General features: G+C 32.2%; 1 long non-coding RNA gene across 1 annotated transcript; it reads right to left on the reverse strand.

Moving 5' to 3' along the window:
- Positions 1-22599, reverse strand: LOC126822270 (uncharacterized). Its single transcript, XR_007680755.2, has 3 exons — positions 21926-22599; positions 8722-8829; positions 1-8366 (listed from the first exon to the last, which is right to left on the reverse strand). It is a non-coding gene; the product is annotated as an uncharacterized LOC126822270 (long non-coding RNA).
- Between the last annotated feature and the right edge of the window lie 792 nt (positions 22600-23391).

Genomic DNA, 23391 nt, shown 5'->3' on the forward strand with positions numbered 1-23391 from the left:
TGAACCAATTTATTTCTGTATTTTCTATCAAACAAAATGTTATTAATAGCTCGTTTTTAATTTCACACAAAGCAACAAAGGGAAGTACAGACACCTTGCTACTTAAAATAATGTGCGTTGATATTTGATAAAATTAGCTGCCTTACAAACAGAAAGAGGTATTTATGTGTAATTGCAAGAGCAAAACTGTTATCTTTTCGGGCATTATAGGTTCTATATAATAAATTCATAATATTGTATGATATATAGCTAATTGTAAACCATGTCGGAAAAAAAAAGAAAAAAAAAAGAATATCACAAATATATACTAATAATTAGGTTATAATTTATGTACATACATGATTTGTAATATACAAAATTGATGGCTTGGTATAATATATATCATTATGATAGGCACATTTGATGACAGATGGTTAAGCAAAGAAGATATGGAATCGTGTTCTTAATTAGCCCGAAATTTCTGACTAGTTAAGCATGGTGTTAATGCCTTGCTCAGATGCCATTATTGGGTGAATAAACAATTATCGTTACATTTATCTAAAAATTCAAAAATTTCGGACTGTATAGAAATGAACAACATAAAGATATGTGCTTTAAATGATGTTTTATATATAAATTAAGATGTCGATATATTTATATAATTTATATAATAAAATACAACCGATAATCCTTCAGTCTTAAATATTACCGTTCAGTAACAGAACATAATTTTTATGGGAAACAATAACTGGTTTTATTATATAAGCACGACGTTTCGACAATCCTCATAGTACTCGATAATGATAATAGGGTACTTGTCGAAACGTCGTGCTTATATAATAAATAAACCAGTGATTATTTCCAATAAAAATTGTATTCTGTTACTGTGTTTATGTGTTTCTCTCTAACACTAAATGCCACTTCAAGATTACTTTCCAGTAGGCTTTCATATCTCTTGTACGTGCCACACAGTTTGTATATATTTATAATCTGTTAGTTTTATGTACAATGCCAATGTGCCATTCTTCAGGTCTTAATGCCATTATTAGTTTTATATTGTTTGCCGTCTATAGGTCTTAACTTTATAACTCAACCAATATATATAGAGAGAGATATATGTTAAAAAATAATTTTAATTTCAACATTATTATATTCATTTGGCAGATTTACAAATGCAAAAACAAATTTATTTTTCAGAAAAAAAAAATCTAATAAAATTTAAATAATTAAACTTACAAGTTACTATAAAATACAAAGGTGCGTTGTGTTCGTTTATTATTAAAATTCCATTCTAAAAAAAAACGAAACAAAAAATCTACTGGAAGCAATTTACTCATTAATTTTGACATCGCGATCATTTAAATGGAAATTTACAAAACGCAATAACGTTCCTGGTATTAGATTTAAAATCCCAGTATTTCACATGCTACTTGTTTTATGCTCAAGTCAATTAGCAGTGGGGAATCATAAAATCACAAGCAATACATTTCAAGATTATTCTTTACGATTTAATGGTGAAACTTTGCTTAAAAAAGGAATATTCTATTATGTGCAATATTTTTTTTTTATTGACTTATTTTAATAAAATATACACCTATGACAAATTCAGTAAAATTATTATAGATACACAGTTTTTTTTTTTAAAAATCGGTTGTTTAATGAATAGATATTCGGTTGTTAATTAATGACCTTTTGACAAACAATGAGTAATCTTGTATATTTCTTTTAGAAACATTTTATAAATACAAATAGTAAAATGTGTTTGTATGTAAATACTACAGACAAATAAATATTTACATACAACAATTGGGTTTAATTGCCGAACATATTATATAGTACACTGCATCATTCATGATTTATTTACAGTAAATGAAAATCGATTAAATTTATTGATAATTTCCCCAACAGGTGCCGACCACACACAGAGAATGAATCTTAATTTTTCTATTATATTAATTGGTTTGAATCATATAATGATTACAAAATGGGAAGTTTGTTTGGTTCATGTTGACAGTCATTATAGTAATATCTATTTGATCGATCTTGTAAGTTATATATCTGCTGGTTGCTTGACGATAACTTGCCAATTTTTAGTTATTTTCGTGTTTGGCAGCATCGTATATTTTGAATGCACAACACAGGGCAAGGGGTGCATAACCAAACTATGTTTGTCGCACTTACTGTACCCCCTTAATCCCGATTTTGGCAGACCTATATATTCATGGCACTCGTTAATTCCAATTGATAACGATTGGTTTCTGATTATTGTTAATACGGCGGTTTATCTAAACTTAACATAAAACAAGCTGTATCTTCTACGGTCATACATACATAATTATATATAATCACCACTCCTAATATTTTTATAAAATACAAAATATTATATATATTTATAAAACATTTGGCACATTCTCAGTGACCTAGCATACAAAAATCCTGCCACTTTTCGAAAATACTGTAATTTATTATTACCTAATGCCTCTACTGACAATATTCATAATCTTCTTCCACCAAAATGAGCATTCAGATTTATACAGTAGCTTTACAATGATGTCACAGAATCAAAGAGACACTGTCAAACTGACTATCTGACTAAATCAGGTATTTATTACGTTTCACTTTATTTTGGATATGTAAAATCCGAAAAATAAAAACAAAAACGAAATTGTAATCCAATTTGTGATTATTTATTGTAGTGAAGAGATGTTTCAACAGTAAAAACACCAACAATGCCCCTGTAAATTTTTAAAAAAGGGAATTTAATTTTTTACTTTGGTGCTTACTTACTTAAATTTTCTCTTGAAAGAGTATTTTGTAACTATAAAACATCGATGTTAAAGCAATATTCTAAGTCTAAATATATCACGTGCAAACAATTGTAAATTATAAAACTTCGTTAAATTACAAAGTTTTTGAGGTATGTATAAGGTTATATATGTATAATGTTTATAAAGTAAAAAGACAAAAACAAGTTTTAAACTACATCATAAAAACGGGTATAGCCGGAATCACACATGTAATTATAGCTATGACAATCCATTGCTTAGACATTTTGGTGACCTACTGGACAAAGACAGAAGACACGGCTTCTAATTTACTGACACTACGAATCCGTCTTAATAGTACAATGCCCCAGAAGACCAATAGTCATTATTCTTATTTAAATACCTTTTATAAACACTGCTCAACTGTGCATTTTTGTACGTCCATACCTTATATTGTGTATAGACTGAAAGTCTATATTTGCCTTTTAGTTTGGAATATTATGAATGCAAGTTTCGTGAATCGTTAGAGTTACCAGCGGTATTGTAGATTTTAAGTTTAAACTTATAGAAAGAGATTTACGTTTTAGAGGATAAGGCTCGTAATCATAAAAAGGTAGTAGACTTGCGTCATTCTTTTTAAAAAGAATAGCCTCTGGTTGCGATAGCTCCAAAGGTTCGTTCAGACTCTGATTTTGTCTTTATGGATGTTTTAGTCTGCCAAACTCTCTTGTCAGGGGTTGTTTATTATTCAGATGAACTTGTAATCTACTACGTATATTTCAAATGGTCAATACATAAATGAACTATTTGGGTAAATACTACATGAACTTTCAGTGATCCAAGTAGTTCCCGAGATGGTACATATAGTTTGGTCAAACAGGGATATAAACTTCAAAAAGAAAATCTATCAATGTCAAAAATAATTCTAAAACAATCAATGCATATGGTTACAAAAGGAATACACAAGGTGAAAAGTAAAAGCGATATACACATATTTACATTTTATATATCGTATTAAATCGTCGATAGCCCAAGTTCTCAGTAAATGGATAACTCACATTGTTGGCCTATTCGTTTCCTTATTTCCTTTATCAACCCCTGATTTTTAAATCGACATACTCGACTTTCATATTGTAAACAATATATTTAAGTGCTTACATTCATTGCAAAATAATACAGCGGTTTTCATTAGTCCTTCGAAACTTTAAAACATTGCTAGACCAATAATTGCTCGATATTTTATATTGGAATTTTGAATTTGGTATCTTTTGAGGCATACATTTCTAAAACTTAACAGGCATATATTCTATAGTACGAACTGTGGTAGATGAGCCTATCCCTTCAAGACACTGCTCGTGTTGCTAAGCTAGATTTTGTTGGAATATTTCTGTTCTGTGTAAGTGTGTTATGCACTAATAAAGTTTTAATGCCACCGAACAATGATCAATTAAAAACTTGGGATACCGAAGATACAATATGTACAAATATATATTACCACTTGATTTCCATTGGTAAATGAGCAAGGATGGTATTTTGTTCTGGGTCGAAAATCCCAGTAAAACGTATGATGTTATCACAAAGAAATATATTATATGATTTGCGATGTTATGTTTAAATGATGTTATAGATGATAAATACAACCACAGGTTGATGAAATAATGAGGTTGAAAAGATATTTTTTAGAATAAACAAGAACATCCGTCAATTTGTGATTGCTATGAGCAAGATCTTCAATGACCAACACTGGACGTTTAAAAAATACGCCGATCTTTCGCAGACCTGAAAATATACACCTTCTATGGTCACATTTATATGGTTCTGATCTTCAAATTCATATGGACATAGTGAGATTTGATACAATGTAAATGGTAACGAATGCGATTACAATGTACGGTGATGATAGGAAATAAAAATCTAAATAGGGAAATAAAATCTAAATATCCTACATTAATAATATTACCACCAGTAATTAATTAAAGTGGTGAAAATAACGGTGAGTAGTTTTTGTGTTATATTTCAAAACCTCCAAAATCTGGATAATGATCTGTTAATCGCGCAAGACAAACGTCACTACTTATGTTATAGCCAACTTGGGCTATTGTTTAAAAATTGATTTGGAAAATCAAAACTGGCTGGATAGAAGACCAATGTCACCAACCCAATGGTTAAAATACAAGGAAATTTGGTAAGCTGTGAAGTGGTTTTGCGTATTAAAGAAAGAATGTCCACATCCTGACTCGTATTCGACACCAGTTACTACTACTAGCGGACTGAGTCGACGATTAACTTATGCTGTCTCAAAATAGGCTTGAAAAAGTTCTGGTAGCAAGTTGTGTAAGTTTATGGACATATTTCCGAAAGTGATATCTTCTCATTAAACAAAGATGAAAATTTGCAATATCAGAAATGTTAAATACGACACCCACATAAATAATCAAGGTGTCGCACTCCTCCATTTTTCTGGAAATCTAGATCCATCACTATGCAATGCATATCAATGACCTAGTTGACGAGATGACTTTGTCATATATCACAGAAAGTTAAAAAGTTAATTTACCAGTAGGGTTACGCCTTTATAATTATATTAAATATGCATAATTAAGCCGTAAATAATGATTGCGTTAGTTACAATATGTCCGACTATATTGGGTCATTTCAAGTTTAGTTTGATCAGAGTTGAGTTAGTGTCCATTTGAGTTAGTCCATAGTTAGTACCGAGTTAGTAGGTTTTGAGTTTTACATTAAGTACACTTACACATACATCTTAACACTTTTGGCAAACGAGTTACTACCAGTTCTTTAACTAGGACATTGCCTTAATGCACTCGCCTAGAGCCAGACAACTAGAATTTAAATTTTATAGTCTAGGTCATCTAGACATCTATTTACTTTTATTCTTTGACAAGCATTAACACTTACTTGACTAAAAAACACTCGACCCTAGAGATTAGTGTTAGGGTAGTTTTATTATGTGAGAAGAAATGGAAAAATCGTGTTTATTTTCATGATGGTGTTAAGTCTTAAGAATTATTCATTTTAGTGATTCATGTATGTTTTCATTTCTAAATACCGGTACAAGAAGGTTAAATTTGGAGGATAACACCCGTGATCCGTCTAGACAGACATGAGCAATTGTAGCCAATCTAGGTATTGCAGTCTAACACCAGAGTGAACATCTCTATTACTGTACACAAATTTAAACCAAAACTTGAAATAACCCAACGGATGGACAAGCGGCGCTTAATTGAAATCTGAGTTTTTCATTTGTTGCTTTATAATGACATATATATATATGTGAAATGAAAATCAACTGTAAGAAGGGTTATTTTCCTTTATTATGAATTCCGGATATGAAGCCAGTTTCCTTTACCCTGATTTATACCAAGTAAATGAATGGAAAAGTGACAAAAAGATTATATATACAAAATTACAACAGAATTTTAAGAAGTGTTATCTATCACTATATCAGTTGTAACTTTAATTTGTAAGTTAATTTCAAAAATTGGAACGCAATGACAGTTTGTTTTGCGAACATTTATAATCATTACTTGACTGAGACAGAAAGATCACTCCTCATCTATGCCATGTTTACATACATTGGCATAATACCAAGTTTATGTACTTAAATGGTTGGTGCAAAAAAGTAGGACGTTAAACCCCATTTCATTTATGTACTTAAATTAAATTAAAATGTTGTTTAATATTCGTTTTTCCTTTTTTATATTCGGGACAGAGTTATTTTGAGATTTGGAATTCTGTCAAAAGAATTCTTTTTAAAACTATTTAAGTGAGTCGAATATGATTTATTTATGTACATCTATAATTTTGTTTATTTGACTGTTGATACATTGGATTATTGAATTTTTGTATTAGATCGCACTTTAGGATCGAATACTTCATTTTTATTACTACTCGTGATTTCCTCAAAAAGTGAAGATAGGGTAACTACAACAATTTATAAACTGTAACACGAATTAATGAACAATTATTTATATCATTTAAACTTAACTATATGATAAAAACAGCTATAGTCGTATATAATACAAGAAGGGTTTTTGTAGGCACACCAGATTATGCGATTTTAGTTGAAGGGAATGCTGGGTTCAAAGTTATATATCTTTTTAATACATGTTCAAGATGATACAGTCGGGATTTCTCGGAATATGGTGAACGTAGCTCTGTGCGAATCATGACAGGTCATGAATCCACGATAGTCAAGGTTACACAAGTGATCTAAATAAAGATCACGTGACTTATTGAATGAAGACGCATTGTCGCGTGTGCTGCAAATAGTTGGCAGCGTACTGAATGATTAAAGAAACAAGTCAAGTCCATAGTGCTGGGAAATACACCACGGTTGCATATGCCTAGATAACAATTTTTGTAGGCTCATCAGTTGTATCTTACACATTCTGGTGTGTCTACAAAAACTCATATTTATTGCCTGATACAAATACAAATCTTGAGTTCCATTTTCTTAGTTCAACACAGTTTGTTTTTTGTTTTTTTATAGCTTTGATCGCGTTAAAATGTCAAAATTGTTTAATATCTAATCTGTCGAAAGTGCTTCGATTGAAATAACGAGAAGGATTGTATGTCATTCGCTTTGAGATTTAACGTCCTCTACCACAATAGTGATATGGCATACTGGCACAGATATCTGGAAGATGCGCCGAGTATGACGTTATTATCAGACGTCATCAGAATTCGGAGACTGTCGGATTGGTAAACTAGAAATTGGTCTTTATTATATGGCGACTATCCGTTCGGTTAAACTAGAAATTGGTCTTTATATGAAACGAATAAGATGTATATTTGAATCAGAATAAAAAGTGTTAGTACAAGTATATATAATATAATATGTATAATGAGATTGAGCTAAATGATGCTGATTTTGTTTTATATTAAAGCAGCTTTTAATAAGGATATATCACAGAGAAATTAACAACTAGGATAATAATATTAACATGAAAATGTAACGAGTAATGATAATAGTATATATATATTTATATGATAACAAGTATTTATAATATGATTCTAAAACTCGACAACAGCGATGCAATAACGAGATATCTGATGGATTTCCGGTCTGTCCTATAGAAGAGACATTTCAATGGTTCAAAATTGTGTATTATTTGGTGTTCTGTGATTGCCTCGCCTCTGGCAACAAATACGTCATATAATTCATATTATCAGTGAATAAACCAATAATATGAAGTTAAAACTTATTAACCTTAAATATCAAAGGTGTCAATATCCACTCGGATAAGGTCTGTACTTATGTTAGTTGCATAATATTTTTTAAAACTTTAACATTTTGGGAAATGTCTTCGACGCAAAGTTGTACTGAAATTTTCAGAATTCTTGAAGTCCATCGCTGTTGTGGAGATAGGATTCTACTATCTACAACGACTATCACTAATGGAGATCAATATGAAGGGGACGTGTGCATAATGATGGGTGGTGTCATGTGACATCTGCTGACGTTGATTGGCCGGTTGAAACTAATTGACATTTGTGGGTGTGGTCATTCAAGATTTCTTCCAACTTGTTTCTCTCTTCATACAACTTTGCTATCTCTTCTTGTAACGAGGTATTATCTGTATCCAGTTTCTCAGCTTCCTGTAAACAGTTCAAAGGGAAACAATCAAAGGATGGGTAAATGACACAATTCCTTTAATGGCAAATAGCTCGAATACGCACGTAGTCAAATTTTCTTTAAGGGAGTGTTTGGCAGTTTGTTAATATCATGGAACTTATAATAAGGTCAATGTTAATATTTAAAGATATGACATACACATGTTCAGTGAAAAGCAATTTTGTTAATTTGTGCAAATTGTACTTTCGTGCCAAATAAACCGCAAATTCTGAAGGATGCAGATGTCATCTTTCTTAAGGCCAAACCTTGCCACTAATGAGATTTATACCTTGTAAATTATATCAAAATTGAAACAGGGAATTTAAGTAATAGACGCACCTTCATTAAGTTATCGCCGTCCTTCCTTTTCTTTTGGCGGAATTTTCGGGCAGCTCGCCTGTTCTGTTCCCGTCTTTTGTTTAGTTTTTCGATCTCATCAGGTCTTGGCTGAAAGAAATGAGAAATAATAAGGTCAAATTTTATTTTAAAAACCCAACGTTTCAGTCGTATACCATAAGGTGAAAGGATTACCCCAAAACTGTAATGTTCCCCTCCTTATTTACTATAGCAAAAGTACATTTGCAAACGAACCGAATCCGGGAACCACAAGAACAACTCCAAAATGTGCACCTTCACCAACTTCAGCAATGCTCTTATCACCATGCTTGTACAAAATGACAACATTTACCCCACCCACCTTTGCTCTAGTAACGGTAGAGTTCAGAACATTATGACCGGTAACGGCTTCAAAAACTATAGAGAAAAGATGCGGTTACACAATGTATTTCGCCGAGATCAATTAAAGTGACAATGCAGTTGCAAACACTTAAAGGCCCACATAAAGTTCCCCGTGGTGGTAAAAATTAAAGTCACTAAATCTGTTATAGATTCAACAAATAAATGCACGTGTCAAATATCTAATTCAAAACACGTGTACGAATAATAATTGTGATTTCAAATTTTTTGGGTGTTTAGTGTTTACGTTAATGAAGACAAGCGATCAACTCTCGAACTGAAGAGCTTGGGCTTTGCAGATAGCAATAATTATCATATATAATATTTTCATACCACAATATGAGATTGTATTGTATACATGTACCATAATAGACCAGGCCCCAAGTTAACCCAAAAATGGGGGAGGGAAAATTTTCAATTTTGAGGCTGAATTTGCGATATTGGCGTATTAGGATATTTTGATATGAACATTGTAAAAATTTGAAGGAGAGAGAGAGAGAGAGAAATGGGGTTTAACGTCCACTCGACACAAACTAGGTCATTTCGGGACTAACATATGGTTTAATTTTATTTCAATAATTCGCTTGCGCGTAGGGGTCTTTAGCAGTGGGGGGAAACCGGAGGACCCGGAGAAAACCCACGAGGTTGGACAGGCGACCTACTCCTTGTCACGTACAACCGGGGATTCGAAACCACGCCAGTTGACTCAATGACAGGTCGTATGATACAGCACGCACCGTCGGTTTGCGGTCGATTTCTTGGTTGGCGCCCATTATCTCGTCGTGGAGGGCACCAATCTGAGCATTATGGGCGCCCCTCCAGAATGAGGTACCCACCAATCATGCCGTTTTGGGCACTTTATTGCTCAAGTCGTGGGAGCCTAACCAATCTCATTCGGCATTATACATTATGTGCGGCCCGACGATCATAATTGTCATTATAAGGCGCCCCATCAATCATGTCATTTTGGGTGCCCCTCCGGGATAAGGCACCCCACAGATCACGCCTTGTTTGGTGCCCCATCAATCAAGTTGTGGTTTTAATCGTGTGATTCAAATAACGACATGATTGGCGTAGCGCTCATTAAACCATGGACCCCCAACCAATGTCACTCGGCTTTCTGGGGCGCCCATACTGATATTGGAACGTTGGTCGTAATTGGCTTGGTATTGCGTCCAATGGAAAGGTGCATATTTTTTCCAAGACCTTGCCCCCCCCCCCCCGCTAGCTACGGGTTGTAGACAATGTTCGAAGGAGCTAAAAAGTATAAGATACGTTTAATGATATTTAGATGTCACACGAACATTTGAAATCCATTTTGTCCATTTACAAAAATAGTTTTGTTCGAGACTTTACCAAAGTTGACAAATGAATTAAAATCCAAACCAATGAATGAAAATAAAACTTTTTAAAGAGATGTTTCCTCTTTCTATAACATCTAGCATCACCACATGACTAACAAGCATGCTTTTGATTGATGTACTTCCCTATTTTGATTTAATAAGGTAGACGGTTCCTAATTTTGGAAGAAAAATGAAAACATGTTATCATCAATATAACATCCGTTCATCATTTACTGATATTTTCGTATTTTCCTTAAAGAGCCAAAATGAACTAAAAAATTAAAATTTGTTTGCCAAATTGAACATCGGGTACACTCTTGGATTGTTATGTATTTTCAAAGGTTAATCGGTAGCGAAAACGAGACAGAACTATATCAATTAATTATAATGAACTAATTAGGTGATTTGAACTAGTCACTATCCTATAATCAAGTGGATCATAGACGTCTCCTGGGAATCGTTGTGAGCTTCTTACTATCAATCAACTATAATCGAAGGGAACATTAATTAACATTTCCTTAAAGGTACGGGATGACCAACATATATTCTTGAAATGTAGCCATGTCCTGCCTGACCCATGACAATATACCAATGCAACTAATAAACAATGAAGCACAACTGCTAGAAAGAAATGAAATAAAATGAAATGGGGTTTAACGTCTTACTGTTCTGAGCTAGAAAGAAAAACTTCAGACAAATATTTCAGAAGATTAAAATACTAATACAAATAAGCACTAGTTAAATTAACCCATTTTGTTGGTTAATGGGCGTTGCATTTAGCCACCGAGAACAGTGATGTGTTCTTTAATCTTGTTGCTGCAAATCGGATGAAGAGGGACAGGAGGAATAATAATAATTATACGGGAGTGAGGCGGCTTCGGGAAACACCTAGTATTTTACAAAACATGACGGGAGTCCATTACGTATCCTTTGAATGATATCAACAAAACATCCCTATAATTAAATTCAATTAATGTTATTGGATAACATACATAGGGAAAAAAATACACAGACGTCATTTGCTCATTCAATATTCGCCACTTTTGGCTGGACGGACACTGTACATTACATACTATATAATCAGCGTAAGATAGTATCTTTAAACCAACCACTATAAAGGATACATCGTGAATATTTAAATAAGTCGAGCTATTTCATTCCATTTCTACACAAATATAGTAACTGATTTCAATCTTTAAACGCAACTGACTTAGATCAGAACATCGATAGATCAGCACTATTAAGATAAATATCTAATACATTACAAAGCCTATAAAGCCTGGCAGTAACAATTGATATTGGTATTATTGTTATAATTAATAAAGCTGCATCTGTAACATGCAACTTTTATCACAAAACCAGGCCAAATTGGATGATTTATCACGAAATTAAAATATATGTCAAAATGATTTACTTCCAAAGTGATGATGATTATGCGAAGGCTGAACGATGAATAAGAATTAATGTAGCACAATTATTTTGACACAAACCTAATCCAAGTATCGTCGATTTAAATTTTAAGTAGTAGTCGAACCCCACATCCTTGCATCCTGACAAGAACAATAACTCGTTTACCAATTGCATATACTATAAAAGAAAATGAAATCTTTTTTTAGAACTCAAATCGAATCTGTGATATCATGGTGTGCTATGCAGCATGAAATAAAAGACACTTCGAATAATAGCTGGGTGACCTATAAACAATTCACACAGGAAGTCGATTTCTAACACTTCTCAAATGCTCTAATAAGATTAAGCCCCATTCTGTCTGCAAGACGCCGGTGCTTATGCAGTAGCTTATTGGTTCGATGGTTTGGGATTATATTTCAGAAGCCACAGCCCGGCTATATAAATGCAAAAGTAAGTGAACATGGTTTGCTATGTAACCTCACAGAATACACGTGCTCTGTAAAAAGAGAAAGGTCTAACCTGCACCACTTGCGTCAGCATTTAATAAACTGATTGATGCTGTTTTCAGACTTGCATTTCAGACATGATAGCTCTTGTGGGTGCTTTTAATATAAGTATATAGAAATTCTTGGACAAAATTTGGGTGTCAAGTTGAGCGCTTTTCATCCTGAACATTTTATACCCGATGTGGAATTCAATTGTCACTCCATTTAGAATGTGATAAACTATTTGGAATTGTCTACAGAAATTTACTTTAAATATTCAGAGTGTTAGCTAACCGTTAAAAAAACCTACTTTTAGTTTCCGAAGTTTTCTTAAGTTATATTTCCAATGGACAATATTTATGCGATATCAAAATCCGCGGTGAAGTCCATGCTAACATATTATATTATACAAAAAAGGAAACACAGATCCTTAGAAAATATGGCTCGCTAACGGGGAGGTCTCGGGTTCGCTCTCAACGTTGAACGAGAAAGTTACTCGGGATTTCCCGGCGCGGTTTCCCATTCAGTGGCACAGAACGGAGGTCCCGTGTAAATTTTGACGTGTATGTAAAGAACCCTTCACCATTAGAATTTAAAATAAGGTTAAACTGCAGTACCACTGTCTGGTTTTAATCTCCCTCGTAGCACACTGTATGGTGTATGTCCATTCGGTGCAGCAAAGTATGATGTTAAACCCCATTTCATTTCTAAATATTAGATATTGTCTAAATACCAATGGTCACACCCCGTTATCATCGACACCCTTAACAATGTGCTTGCATTTCAACTTTTCGTGTACAAAAATAAACTAAACTTCCGGTGGAAAACGATACAATACTTAGAATTTTATAGTATGAACCGAATTTTCGCTTTGAAAGGTGAATTGGCGACGCTCTTTTACATCCACCCTCCCTAATTAACCGCCGTTCTTGGAATGTGACAATATATATTTACCAAATATTTTTTTTCTTTTTTTTTTAGTTTTCTGGACTAATACTTAACTAACTTTCTACTGAATATATTAGATATTTAAATTCTTTAACAACATTTCTTAACCAAAACAGAGTTCCGAAACGGATGTCGCAAGCGAGTATATGCATACTCCTTCTGGTACTACAAGTTACTTCCTTGTCGCGAGGTGCAATTTAATTAGCTATTGACTGATGGTTTAGAATGTCGACAGTTCATTGGAAAGACATATGGTAGAATGCAATTTTAATATCCTCTTATTTTTAAATATTGTCATTTGGGAAATTCATTTACAATACACTGTCGGATTTTTCCGTCTTCCTAATGAAGTATTTTACCTGATTGTCCCTTTAGATTAGGTTTCCTATTTCATAAATCAATTAGAAAACAGCTCTCGCGCTCTCTTCTTGGGCCCAAAAAAGATTTTGTAGCTTTTCTTGTTTGCCAATATATTATTTTACCTTGCTTCCCCGTAAACAATCAGCTTCTGCGCTCTGTTCTAAGTCCAAAAAAGGCGCGAGGAAGCCCCCCCCCCCCCACACACACACCCGCTTAAACGCTAAATTATGTATACTAAATGTGCAATGTTGTTAAATATAATATATCGATAAATATTATACTATGTCTGGCATGATAAGAATTTCAAAAATTTGAGAACTGTGTTGACAATGAAAAATGATATACTAAAATTAATGTTTCTATCGATCTGGTCCCGTGTTTACTTCATGGAAATATTGAGGTCAGTTTTTATTTATCTTGTTTTGTATGTTAATCTATTCACACATTATTACAACAGCAACATTCCACAGATCGACATAATTCAGAAGACAATAAGTGAATATTGACCACATTTCAATGAATTGCAAAAATATTCCACGATTCATTACACAAATGTATTTTCTACATAGCTCAATAACAAACCTTCCTGTTAAAAATAAGATAATATAAATATTTCCGCGGTTTAATAACATATACTACAACCAGATGTAATGGTAATCATATTATTATAAACGAATTAGATATCGATCTATGTAAATAGGTTACATGAAATATTGGAGACCTATATAGGATTGAATTTATCACTGTTTTAAGTCTTTTCTAGGTCAAGTGTTTTAATGGATACATGTATATGTATCAACACTATTTTACTTAGTATTGTGTGCAAAACTTATTATGTAAGAATACGAGATGGGTTTATGCCAATATGTAACCGATACAAAATGAAAACACCCAAACGAGACTTGTACAAGATTATAAAAAAAAAAACCCAACTATTTAGCCAGTTTCGTGACTTACTTTTTTATCTGATTTGTCGTCATTAATGCCACATGATGAAAAGCAAAATAAATTATCTTAAGTACAGGTGGCCGAGCAATCGAGTACAGAAACGATGTTGAGTATCACCGAGTTGAATCAAATATACATGTACCATCGAATTGAAATCGAGATATATAATTTTCTTGATAAAGACGTGAGTATCATTGTCGAAATGTTACATGTTAATAAACCAGTAATTCTTATTCCATATATAATTTTTTAGAGGGGTCAATCATGTTCATCCGCCTCCTCCCAAAAAGCTTCCTTGTTTGTGGGAATATAGAATTCTAAGTATGACAATATTTTAGTATAACCTCCTCGATTCTTATTGCTTTTTAAAATGACATTATTATAAAATGTATTGTCTTGAGTTAATAAGTGAAGCGTACAAGATCATTTAAAAGTTTTATACAATCGTTTCTATCGTGTTCAGGGACGTCGTCAAGGTGCCATGGAATCTCTTCGGAATATGTTCTTTTATATTCCATGATATTGAAAAACGAGTAAATCAATACCTCGTCGGATGCCCAGTGCATTAATCCACGTGCTAATAAATAGTGAGCACAATGAACGTCCAATCGTTCTTTTTTTTTATGGTTTGCGAAATTCACAAAGTATATCCTGTTTCCAGACAGGTCAATTTCTTTACTACTGTATCTGAATGAAAAATCTAAGTTAAGACTTTTATATATAAAACTTCTGAAGAAATTGTTAAATTTATGATCTTCCCAAATACATAATCTTCTGGAAAGAGGTAGAATGCGCATGTAGGTCTCCAATGGAGACTTTAACCCGAAAAATTGGATCAAATCAAATATTTTACTACAGTATTATCTATTTTACAATCAACTTTACGTGTTTTAATCCACTGCAATATTTTCATCTATTTAACGGGTTTCCACCAATCAATAAAATACGATTGTTGTGGCGTCTTTTTTTTTATTTTTTCGCTATTTTTGTGCTTTTCCACGTGTCAAGGTTATTTATATATTATAATTTACGAAAACTACAAACATAATTTTCTAGATCTATTTTGGCCGTGTCTTTGACAATGAGAAGAAGGCGTTTCTACATTGTCTGTTCATGTTGGTCCAAGGCGTCTGTCGTTCAGAGATTGGACAATGCCTAAACCATTGTTATTAAGAATGCCCTAAGGGTCAGTCTCCAGACAAGAGAACCTATTCAACATCTTTTTAAACCCAATCAGTAAGCTACACAAATCTGGTAAACACTTGGGTATTATTGCTTCAAATGAAAAGGGGGGACAACTCAACATATAATGTAAGTACAACAAGGTATTCGCATTGTACAACTTGATATTCTTGTCCTGTATAGTTTGTTATAGATAGTTAGTTTTAGAAATTGAATATAGTTTTACTGTGCATAAAATCTTACTTTCTAAAAGTATAAATTTAGGCTGGTTCGATTGTGTATTAGTGATTGATTTATTTGTGATAATAGAAATGCAACCAAGTGCACGACACAAAAGGCTAATCCTTCATTTCGTATAGCGTTGAAACAAACACATAAAATAATATGTTTTTAGAGCTACACATGATAGGGAATTTGAGTATCTTCGAATAGTTAAAGTTATCTGACCGGGTAGCATGTTTTTAGTTGCCATGGATAAAGGGGGTTTATGTATTATTTCATTGAAACTTCACATTGAAGTCATCCAAAATATGGAATATTTAAGTTGTGAGTGATATATGCATCATGATATAATTGTATACTATGTCTAGGTCTGCCAATTCCTCCAACTACACCGAATTTACTTTGAAGCCCGGTCTCTCTTTGCTTCTTTGCTTTAACTCGTGTTTTTAAAGCATAAAACGCTAATATTCGTACATTGTCTTACGTGTATCCTACATAATGTCCGGTACACGTTAAAATCTTTAGCTGGCGAATGCGCTCTACTTAAAGTATCCCGTAAGATATAAAGTATTTGGCCACAAAAATACATTTCTCTGTATTGTGCATAACACTATTATATATACCTGAACTTCACATTTTATAAATATATTTTATTGATGTTTTATAGGCCCAATATTGTTATTATTATATATGTCTGCAGTGCAATTAATTCTGAATATAATATTGAAAACAATATTAGACTCACTTAAATAACAAAATTCCAAGTACTAGCCTACTAACAGAAAGGAATTTGTAAAGAACATTCGCTAAACTTCTTGTAAACCAAAAAGTTTTGCACGAAGCGTAAATTTAAAGGTAAATCGCGCATATGCCAACAAAACAAATTCGTCGCAAGTTTTCCGTTGGGTCCAGTTTGAGTATGTAACTGTAGATTCAAATGACGTCAAATCGAAAATTGGATTTTACTAAGCGATAAAGGGCACCAATGCTTTGAACTCTCCAAAGAAAAGGATATTTCAACAACTCGGTTGTACTAGATAGGCAAAATATAGGCTCCCTGGATGAAGTTATTTACTTTGCTGATAGAAATCACAGTTTTCTACAATTTCGGAAATTTAAAAAAATATAAATCCAGGTTATTTTGGTGACTTTCTAAACACCAAGCACATACATGTATATTCTTAATAAAATCAAGGATTTCCACATTCTAAAAATCACAAATACATTTACATATTGGTTTTGTTTTAATTTATGCCCGTATAAATTTAAAGGTAAATCCCGCATATACCAACAAAACTAATTTGTCGCAATTTTCCATTGGGTCTAGTTTGAGTATTATGACCGATGTAACTGTATATTCAAATGACGACAAATAGAATTTCGCTAGACAAAGGGCACCAATGCACCTTTGAATTCTCCAAAGAAAAGGATATTTGAACAACTTGAGTGTACTAGATAGGTAAAAAATATTTGCTTTCGGGATGAATTTATTTACTTTGCTGATAAAAATCACTGTTTTCTTCAATTTCGGAAGTTTAAAAAAATAGAAATCCGGGTTATTTTGGTGACTTTCTAAATACTTGAGACAAACTAGGTCATTTTAAGACTAACATACGGCTCAATTTTATTTCAATACTTCGATTGCGCGTAGGGGTCTTCAGAAGTGGGAGGAAACCGGAGGATCCGGCGAAAATTCACGAGGTTGGGCAGGCGACGAATGATAAGTTAAACTGAAAAGACCTCTTTTATTTGTTTCAAAAATAATAATGTCCAATTGTTTTGTGGTTTCCTTCAAAATAAAGCCAATGTTGAGATATGATCGATGGTGTGGAAGACAAACATGAAACTGAACTCAAGAAACAACCAGGCGTCCACTCAATTTTTTGAAACAAAATGTTACTCAATCTGAATCTGACCCACCAAGACAGCCCAACTGATTAATTTTTTCACCTACACAAAAGTGATTGCGGTCCTTTAAATAACATATAAATGTGGAAAATCACATTTAATCTTAATCATACAAATGGAGATGGTTGACCAAATATATGGAATAAATAAGCCACTTCGTCCGACAAAGAATTGCATTATTTCACGATTCAAATAGTTGAAAAAATAAAATAAAAACAAATAGTTTAGAAATTCCAACTACCTAATTCTGTCATTTTATAATCAACGTCTTTCAAAAATCTACGTTTTAAAATTTATACAAACTAAATCGATATATTATTGTATTTTTATATGAATAAAGGGTCACATTTGTTGCCTTGTCGCACTATTCAACTTTTCATTTTATAATATAACATTAAGTACACATCTATTCAAGTATATAATAAATAAAATTTAAAAAGTTTATGGAATTAGGGAATTTCTAGTTTTAATATCTATTTAAAAATATAATAAATAAAATTTAAAAACAAATGAATAGTAGAATTTGGACATAACAAGCATTAAACATTCATTGCAAAACATACAACCAACACCATATACATATATTTAAAGGGACAATAACACTCTTGCTGGCTTGACAGCTCCAGAAAATAAAAAATAGCCTTATTCTAAGTACTAGATGTGTTAGTGTCCTACCTGGTGTGTAAATTATCCATTAAATCCTATTTTACTTGTCCAGAGGGTTCAAAAATATTTTTAAATCCAAGTCACATTTGAAAAGCTTTACGTCGGATTTTTCAAATCATTTAGTTGAATTTTTCCAGTTTTTTAAATTAGGTGTGTTAAGATGAAATTTGTATCATCAATTAATTGGAATATTGTAAAATAGTGCAATTTGTTGACCAGAATAAAGATTGGGACATATTATTCAGTTACAACAAGAGTGGTATTGAGCCTTTAATGATTTTCGCTCAATATAATACGAAAAAATAGTTTACGTAACTTAATGAGAATATCTATTTGACAGAAAAAAAATCGAGTGTTTTTAAATAAAATTTGTAAAAACATTTATTCAGATAACTTTGTTACCATAGCTAAGATGTAAAGATTGTTGATGAGGATCTGTGAATAAAGACCGAAACGTTGGAAATTCAGCGTTTATTTTTTTTTTAATAAATAAAAATAAATAAATGTTTATATTTCTAAAACATTTCTATATTTATTAGATTCATCGCTATTAATTAAAATTCAAACTTCCACTTTCTAATATAAATTAATGTATAAACTGTAAGTGTTTGTTTCATATAATGTTAAACTTTTTCAGTCCTTGATCAACCTCGGTACAGTGTATATTATATCATTTAAGTCTGTTAATTGTTTGCATTATAGTATTCATATGACTGCGCATGTATTCTTGTAAATTGATTTGATGTATCATTTAGCCAATAAATTTATTTGAAAAAAAAAGGTGCCGTAATTAAGTCGTGGTTAATTTATAAGCAAAATATTTATTATTAACTAGAACAGGTGTAAGTAATGGGAGAATTTCTGGTATGTGTAATTTCAAACAAGTTTTAAATTTCCAAGAACTGTTCGATTTCATCAATTTTCAAACATTTAATCAGAAACTTTCACTAAGTTGATACAAATGTACTTATCTGAAATTGTACTCTTTTGTAGTATTTCATTAGATAGATTATTGCTCTAATCACCTGACTTCTATATTACAATCACGCCTAGACATCCACATATTAATTTGCATAATTTATTAATTAGCGTACCTAAAGATAATCTACACTTTTATTTTTGTTACGTCTAATTTTCATTATTAGTAAATAATTGCTAATTTAGTCAAATCATTTTCATATATCCAATAATATTGAACTGTCGAAATGTAAACCAACTGCCAAATTTCAAAACGATTCCTGAAATACCATGCTAGCCGTTCATTTATATCAATATGACCATGGTACAATGAGCTTCCCTGAACAATATACGTCTTCGAATATTTTTTTTTACAACAAAGTAAAAAATACTTCTTCAATAGAAAAACGACAAACAAGCTACGTAAACTCATTCAAAATAAATTTGAAAGAAAAAGTTGAAGTTAAGTTCACGAATCCATCATGGCACAATAAGCTTCCCAGAACAATCTACCTCTTCCAATATTCCTTTATAAAACTGTAAGAATTAGTAGGGAAAAAAACAACAAATATATTTTAGGTATGTGAACTCCTTCGGTGTAAATTTAAAAGAAAAAGTTAAAGTTAGTCAGCGTATCCATAACTATACTTATGAACAATGAAAATATCTCAATATGATCAGAAGTCAGCAATGTGGAAAAAATATTGAACTTCAATGGACAACTTTACCCCCATCCCTCCCCGTAATCCTACTTCAAATATTTCTTCTTTTTTCCAAATATATCTCATAAGTATTTCTTTCTTTCTTAACATTGAAGACCTATTTGTTGCGTCTATACGGACTGTGGGGACAAGATGACATCACTGACTCACTCCTTCCTTGAACAATATACCGCTTCCGGTATTTTTTAAATAACATAGTAAAAATACTTCTTCAATAGAAAAAAAACAACAACAAACCAGGTATGTAAACTCCTTCAAAGTAAATTTAAAATAAAAATTTAAAGTTAAGTTTGTGAATCCATAATGATTATACTACTAAGAACAAAAAAAAATATTTCAATATGCATCAAAAGTCATCAAAATGGAAAACATTGAATTTCAATGGGCCCCACCCCACCCCTTTCCCGCTCAAGTATGCGTATGATCTGAAATGGATCAAATATTTCTTCAAAGTATTTTTTTCTTTCTTGAAGTTGAAGACCTATATCTTATATCTTTGACCCATTTGGTAGAATACAAAAGAACCGAAGATGATATTACCAAATCACTCCTTGTCTATCCAAAAAATGATTAACTTGTTTTATTTTAAGTAAATAAAATACATAATAATTTACGCTTCGATGAAAAATAATAATTATAATTTCAGAATTAATAGTGTATAATAAATCACCTCTAATTAACTACCTGGAACTACGGAACATAAACCAAACACAAAACAAATATCAGTATTTAATTATTACTCACAATAATAAGATCATTCTATAATACTAAAATCTTTTGAAATGATTGTCTAGACAATTGACACGTCAAACACAAAAGATCCACGGACACTGCAGTAAAGTACAAGCCCTTTTTTCATTGTGACCTCTATTTATAAATTAGAAAAAAAAAGAAACAAATAATTGTCAAATGTCAAGAAAATTCTTTTGATTTTTTTCCCCATAATCGATTAATGTAAGTCCAGTTTAAGAACTTATTTTTATATAGATATTAATAATTATAATCGGTACGATTATAATAAAAAGTAGTTTCCTTACAATTTAATGGCAATACAATCACAATCATCAGCGTAATTAAAAAATAATAATAAAAGGTTAATTGTTATTAAATTTTGACACATTCCAGAAATAAAGTAATAACAAAAATGGCATGTATGACCATTGTTGGTTGCAAACAAACCAACCGAAATCACAAAAGCTGAACTGTTATGTAGTGCATTTTAATAAATATCTGTTGTACCATTGCATTATTGAAAAATACAAACAAATTTCTAAAATTTACTCAAAAACTTTAATGAAATCAGAAAAAATGAATTTAAAATTCAAAAAAAAATTAAAATTTTAAAGCTAAGCATGAATAAAATCTAAGCATAAAACTATGGGTGTTGCAAGTTTGTTTTACAAAAATAAGCTAAAATTGAAAAGAAAATTCATAACAAATGTATAGAATTCAAAAATAAAGTCATTAATAATATGTATCAATAGTTTATGCTAATCAGAAAGTAATTTGGGATGTGTTTGCATGCCTCGAATGTTACTATTACTATACAGTCATCTTCAAGCAGACCACGTCTTGAATAAACATACATTCAAATAAATACAAATATATATTCAAAGGATGCAAGAGGCAATATGATGTTAAATTCCCTTTAAGATACCTGAAATTTGGACGGAGATGTAAAATCGACGTGCAGTTCCTCCTTGCCTTCCGACAATCGACGCGATTGTATGCGACATTTTAATTCTTCCTTTAACAGTGGGGTCAGTTGGCCAGATTCCAGCGAAGCAAATGTTGCCCTCCGCAAGCTCGGGTCCTGCAGCTCAGAAATATCCCTGAAAAATTTTTCAGAACAAATATATTCCGAGCGCTTACTTCCAGCTGCCATTATCATACACTGTAAACCCGAACCAAGCAACTAGCGGGGCGGCAACATGGGCAGAAAAAATCCTCTCTGTTAGCCTCACTTCTTGTACTCTCCAAACCAAAACATGGGTCACATCACGTGATGTAAGCTTTAGACACGTCATAAAAATCACTAGTAAACAATTCTAAACTATCATACAAGCTTCTTCATGTTTACAAATTTCCAAATATCCTATTGATCTCGTGCGCACAATTTCCTCTTTAGCAGTACTCTGCAAGCAAAGTTCAATATTCATAGCCGAATGACGTAATGTGCACGGATATAGAAGTAAATATATATCTGCTGAAACTGGGCAATAATATTAAGTTGTTTTCCATATCTAACCACCAAATAAGAAATTTCTACTGCTGTTATTGGTTATTTAATCGTTTTAACTTCGTACAATAGATAATTTATGCAAAATACCAACCGCGTGACTACCAATACTTTTTCAGCGAAGATAAATTAGTCGAAAGAAAATGGGACGTAACTCTCTTGGCTCTAGACGAAGACGAAAGAAATTGGAGCTCGAGATCGATACCCGACCATTGATTAGACTTTAGATCAAAGATGAATAAAATGTTAATGAATATTTTAAAATTCTTCAGAACAATCCAGGACAATGATAAAGATTCTAGTAATTATTATTAAATCACCATGACACCTATAGTCCCACATTCTTGCATGACTTCGTGATAGCGATCGGAAATACCACGTATGTGTAGAAATATTTCACACATACCTTCCATTAAACTGGGTAATTAAAGAACTATATAGACCGAATGAAGTAAGCCAATAGATATTTTGAGACCTGTCTAAGGCACAACAATGTCCAACAGAAGCATCCATGCAGAGGCTCCGATGTAAAAATCATGTTTCGTATTTTAAGTGCCTGCAGGGCAGTCGTGTCTAGTTATCGTCTAGATAGTCATTCTGGTAATCAATAAATTATATAAACATAGATATACACTGTAAGACCTGGGCTACTATTGGCCACGGTGATTCATCAGAAAAATAACCTTTACTTACTGATCGCGTCCAAGTGAAGCACTGCCGAGTTATTTATCCAGTAATCCGTTTATTCCATCAGGTATGGTAATAATCCATTTTATAGTGCCTTAGTTTGAATTCTATATCACAACACATGATCGTCTGTTCTCACTATACACAGAATTACACTGAACAATAATCCCATCTATCCAATTTCTGTCTGCAACAAA

This window comes from Patella vulgata, chromosome 5 (genome assembly GCF_932274485.2).
Source record: "Patella vulgata chromosome 5, xgPatVulg1.2, whole genome shotgun sequence".
Classification (NCBI taxonomy): Eukaryota; Metazoa; Mollusca; class Gastropoda; family Patellidae; genus Patella; species Patella vulgata.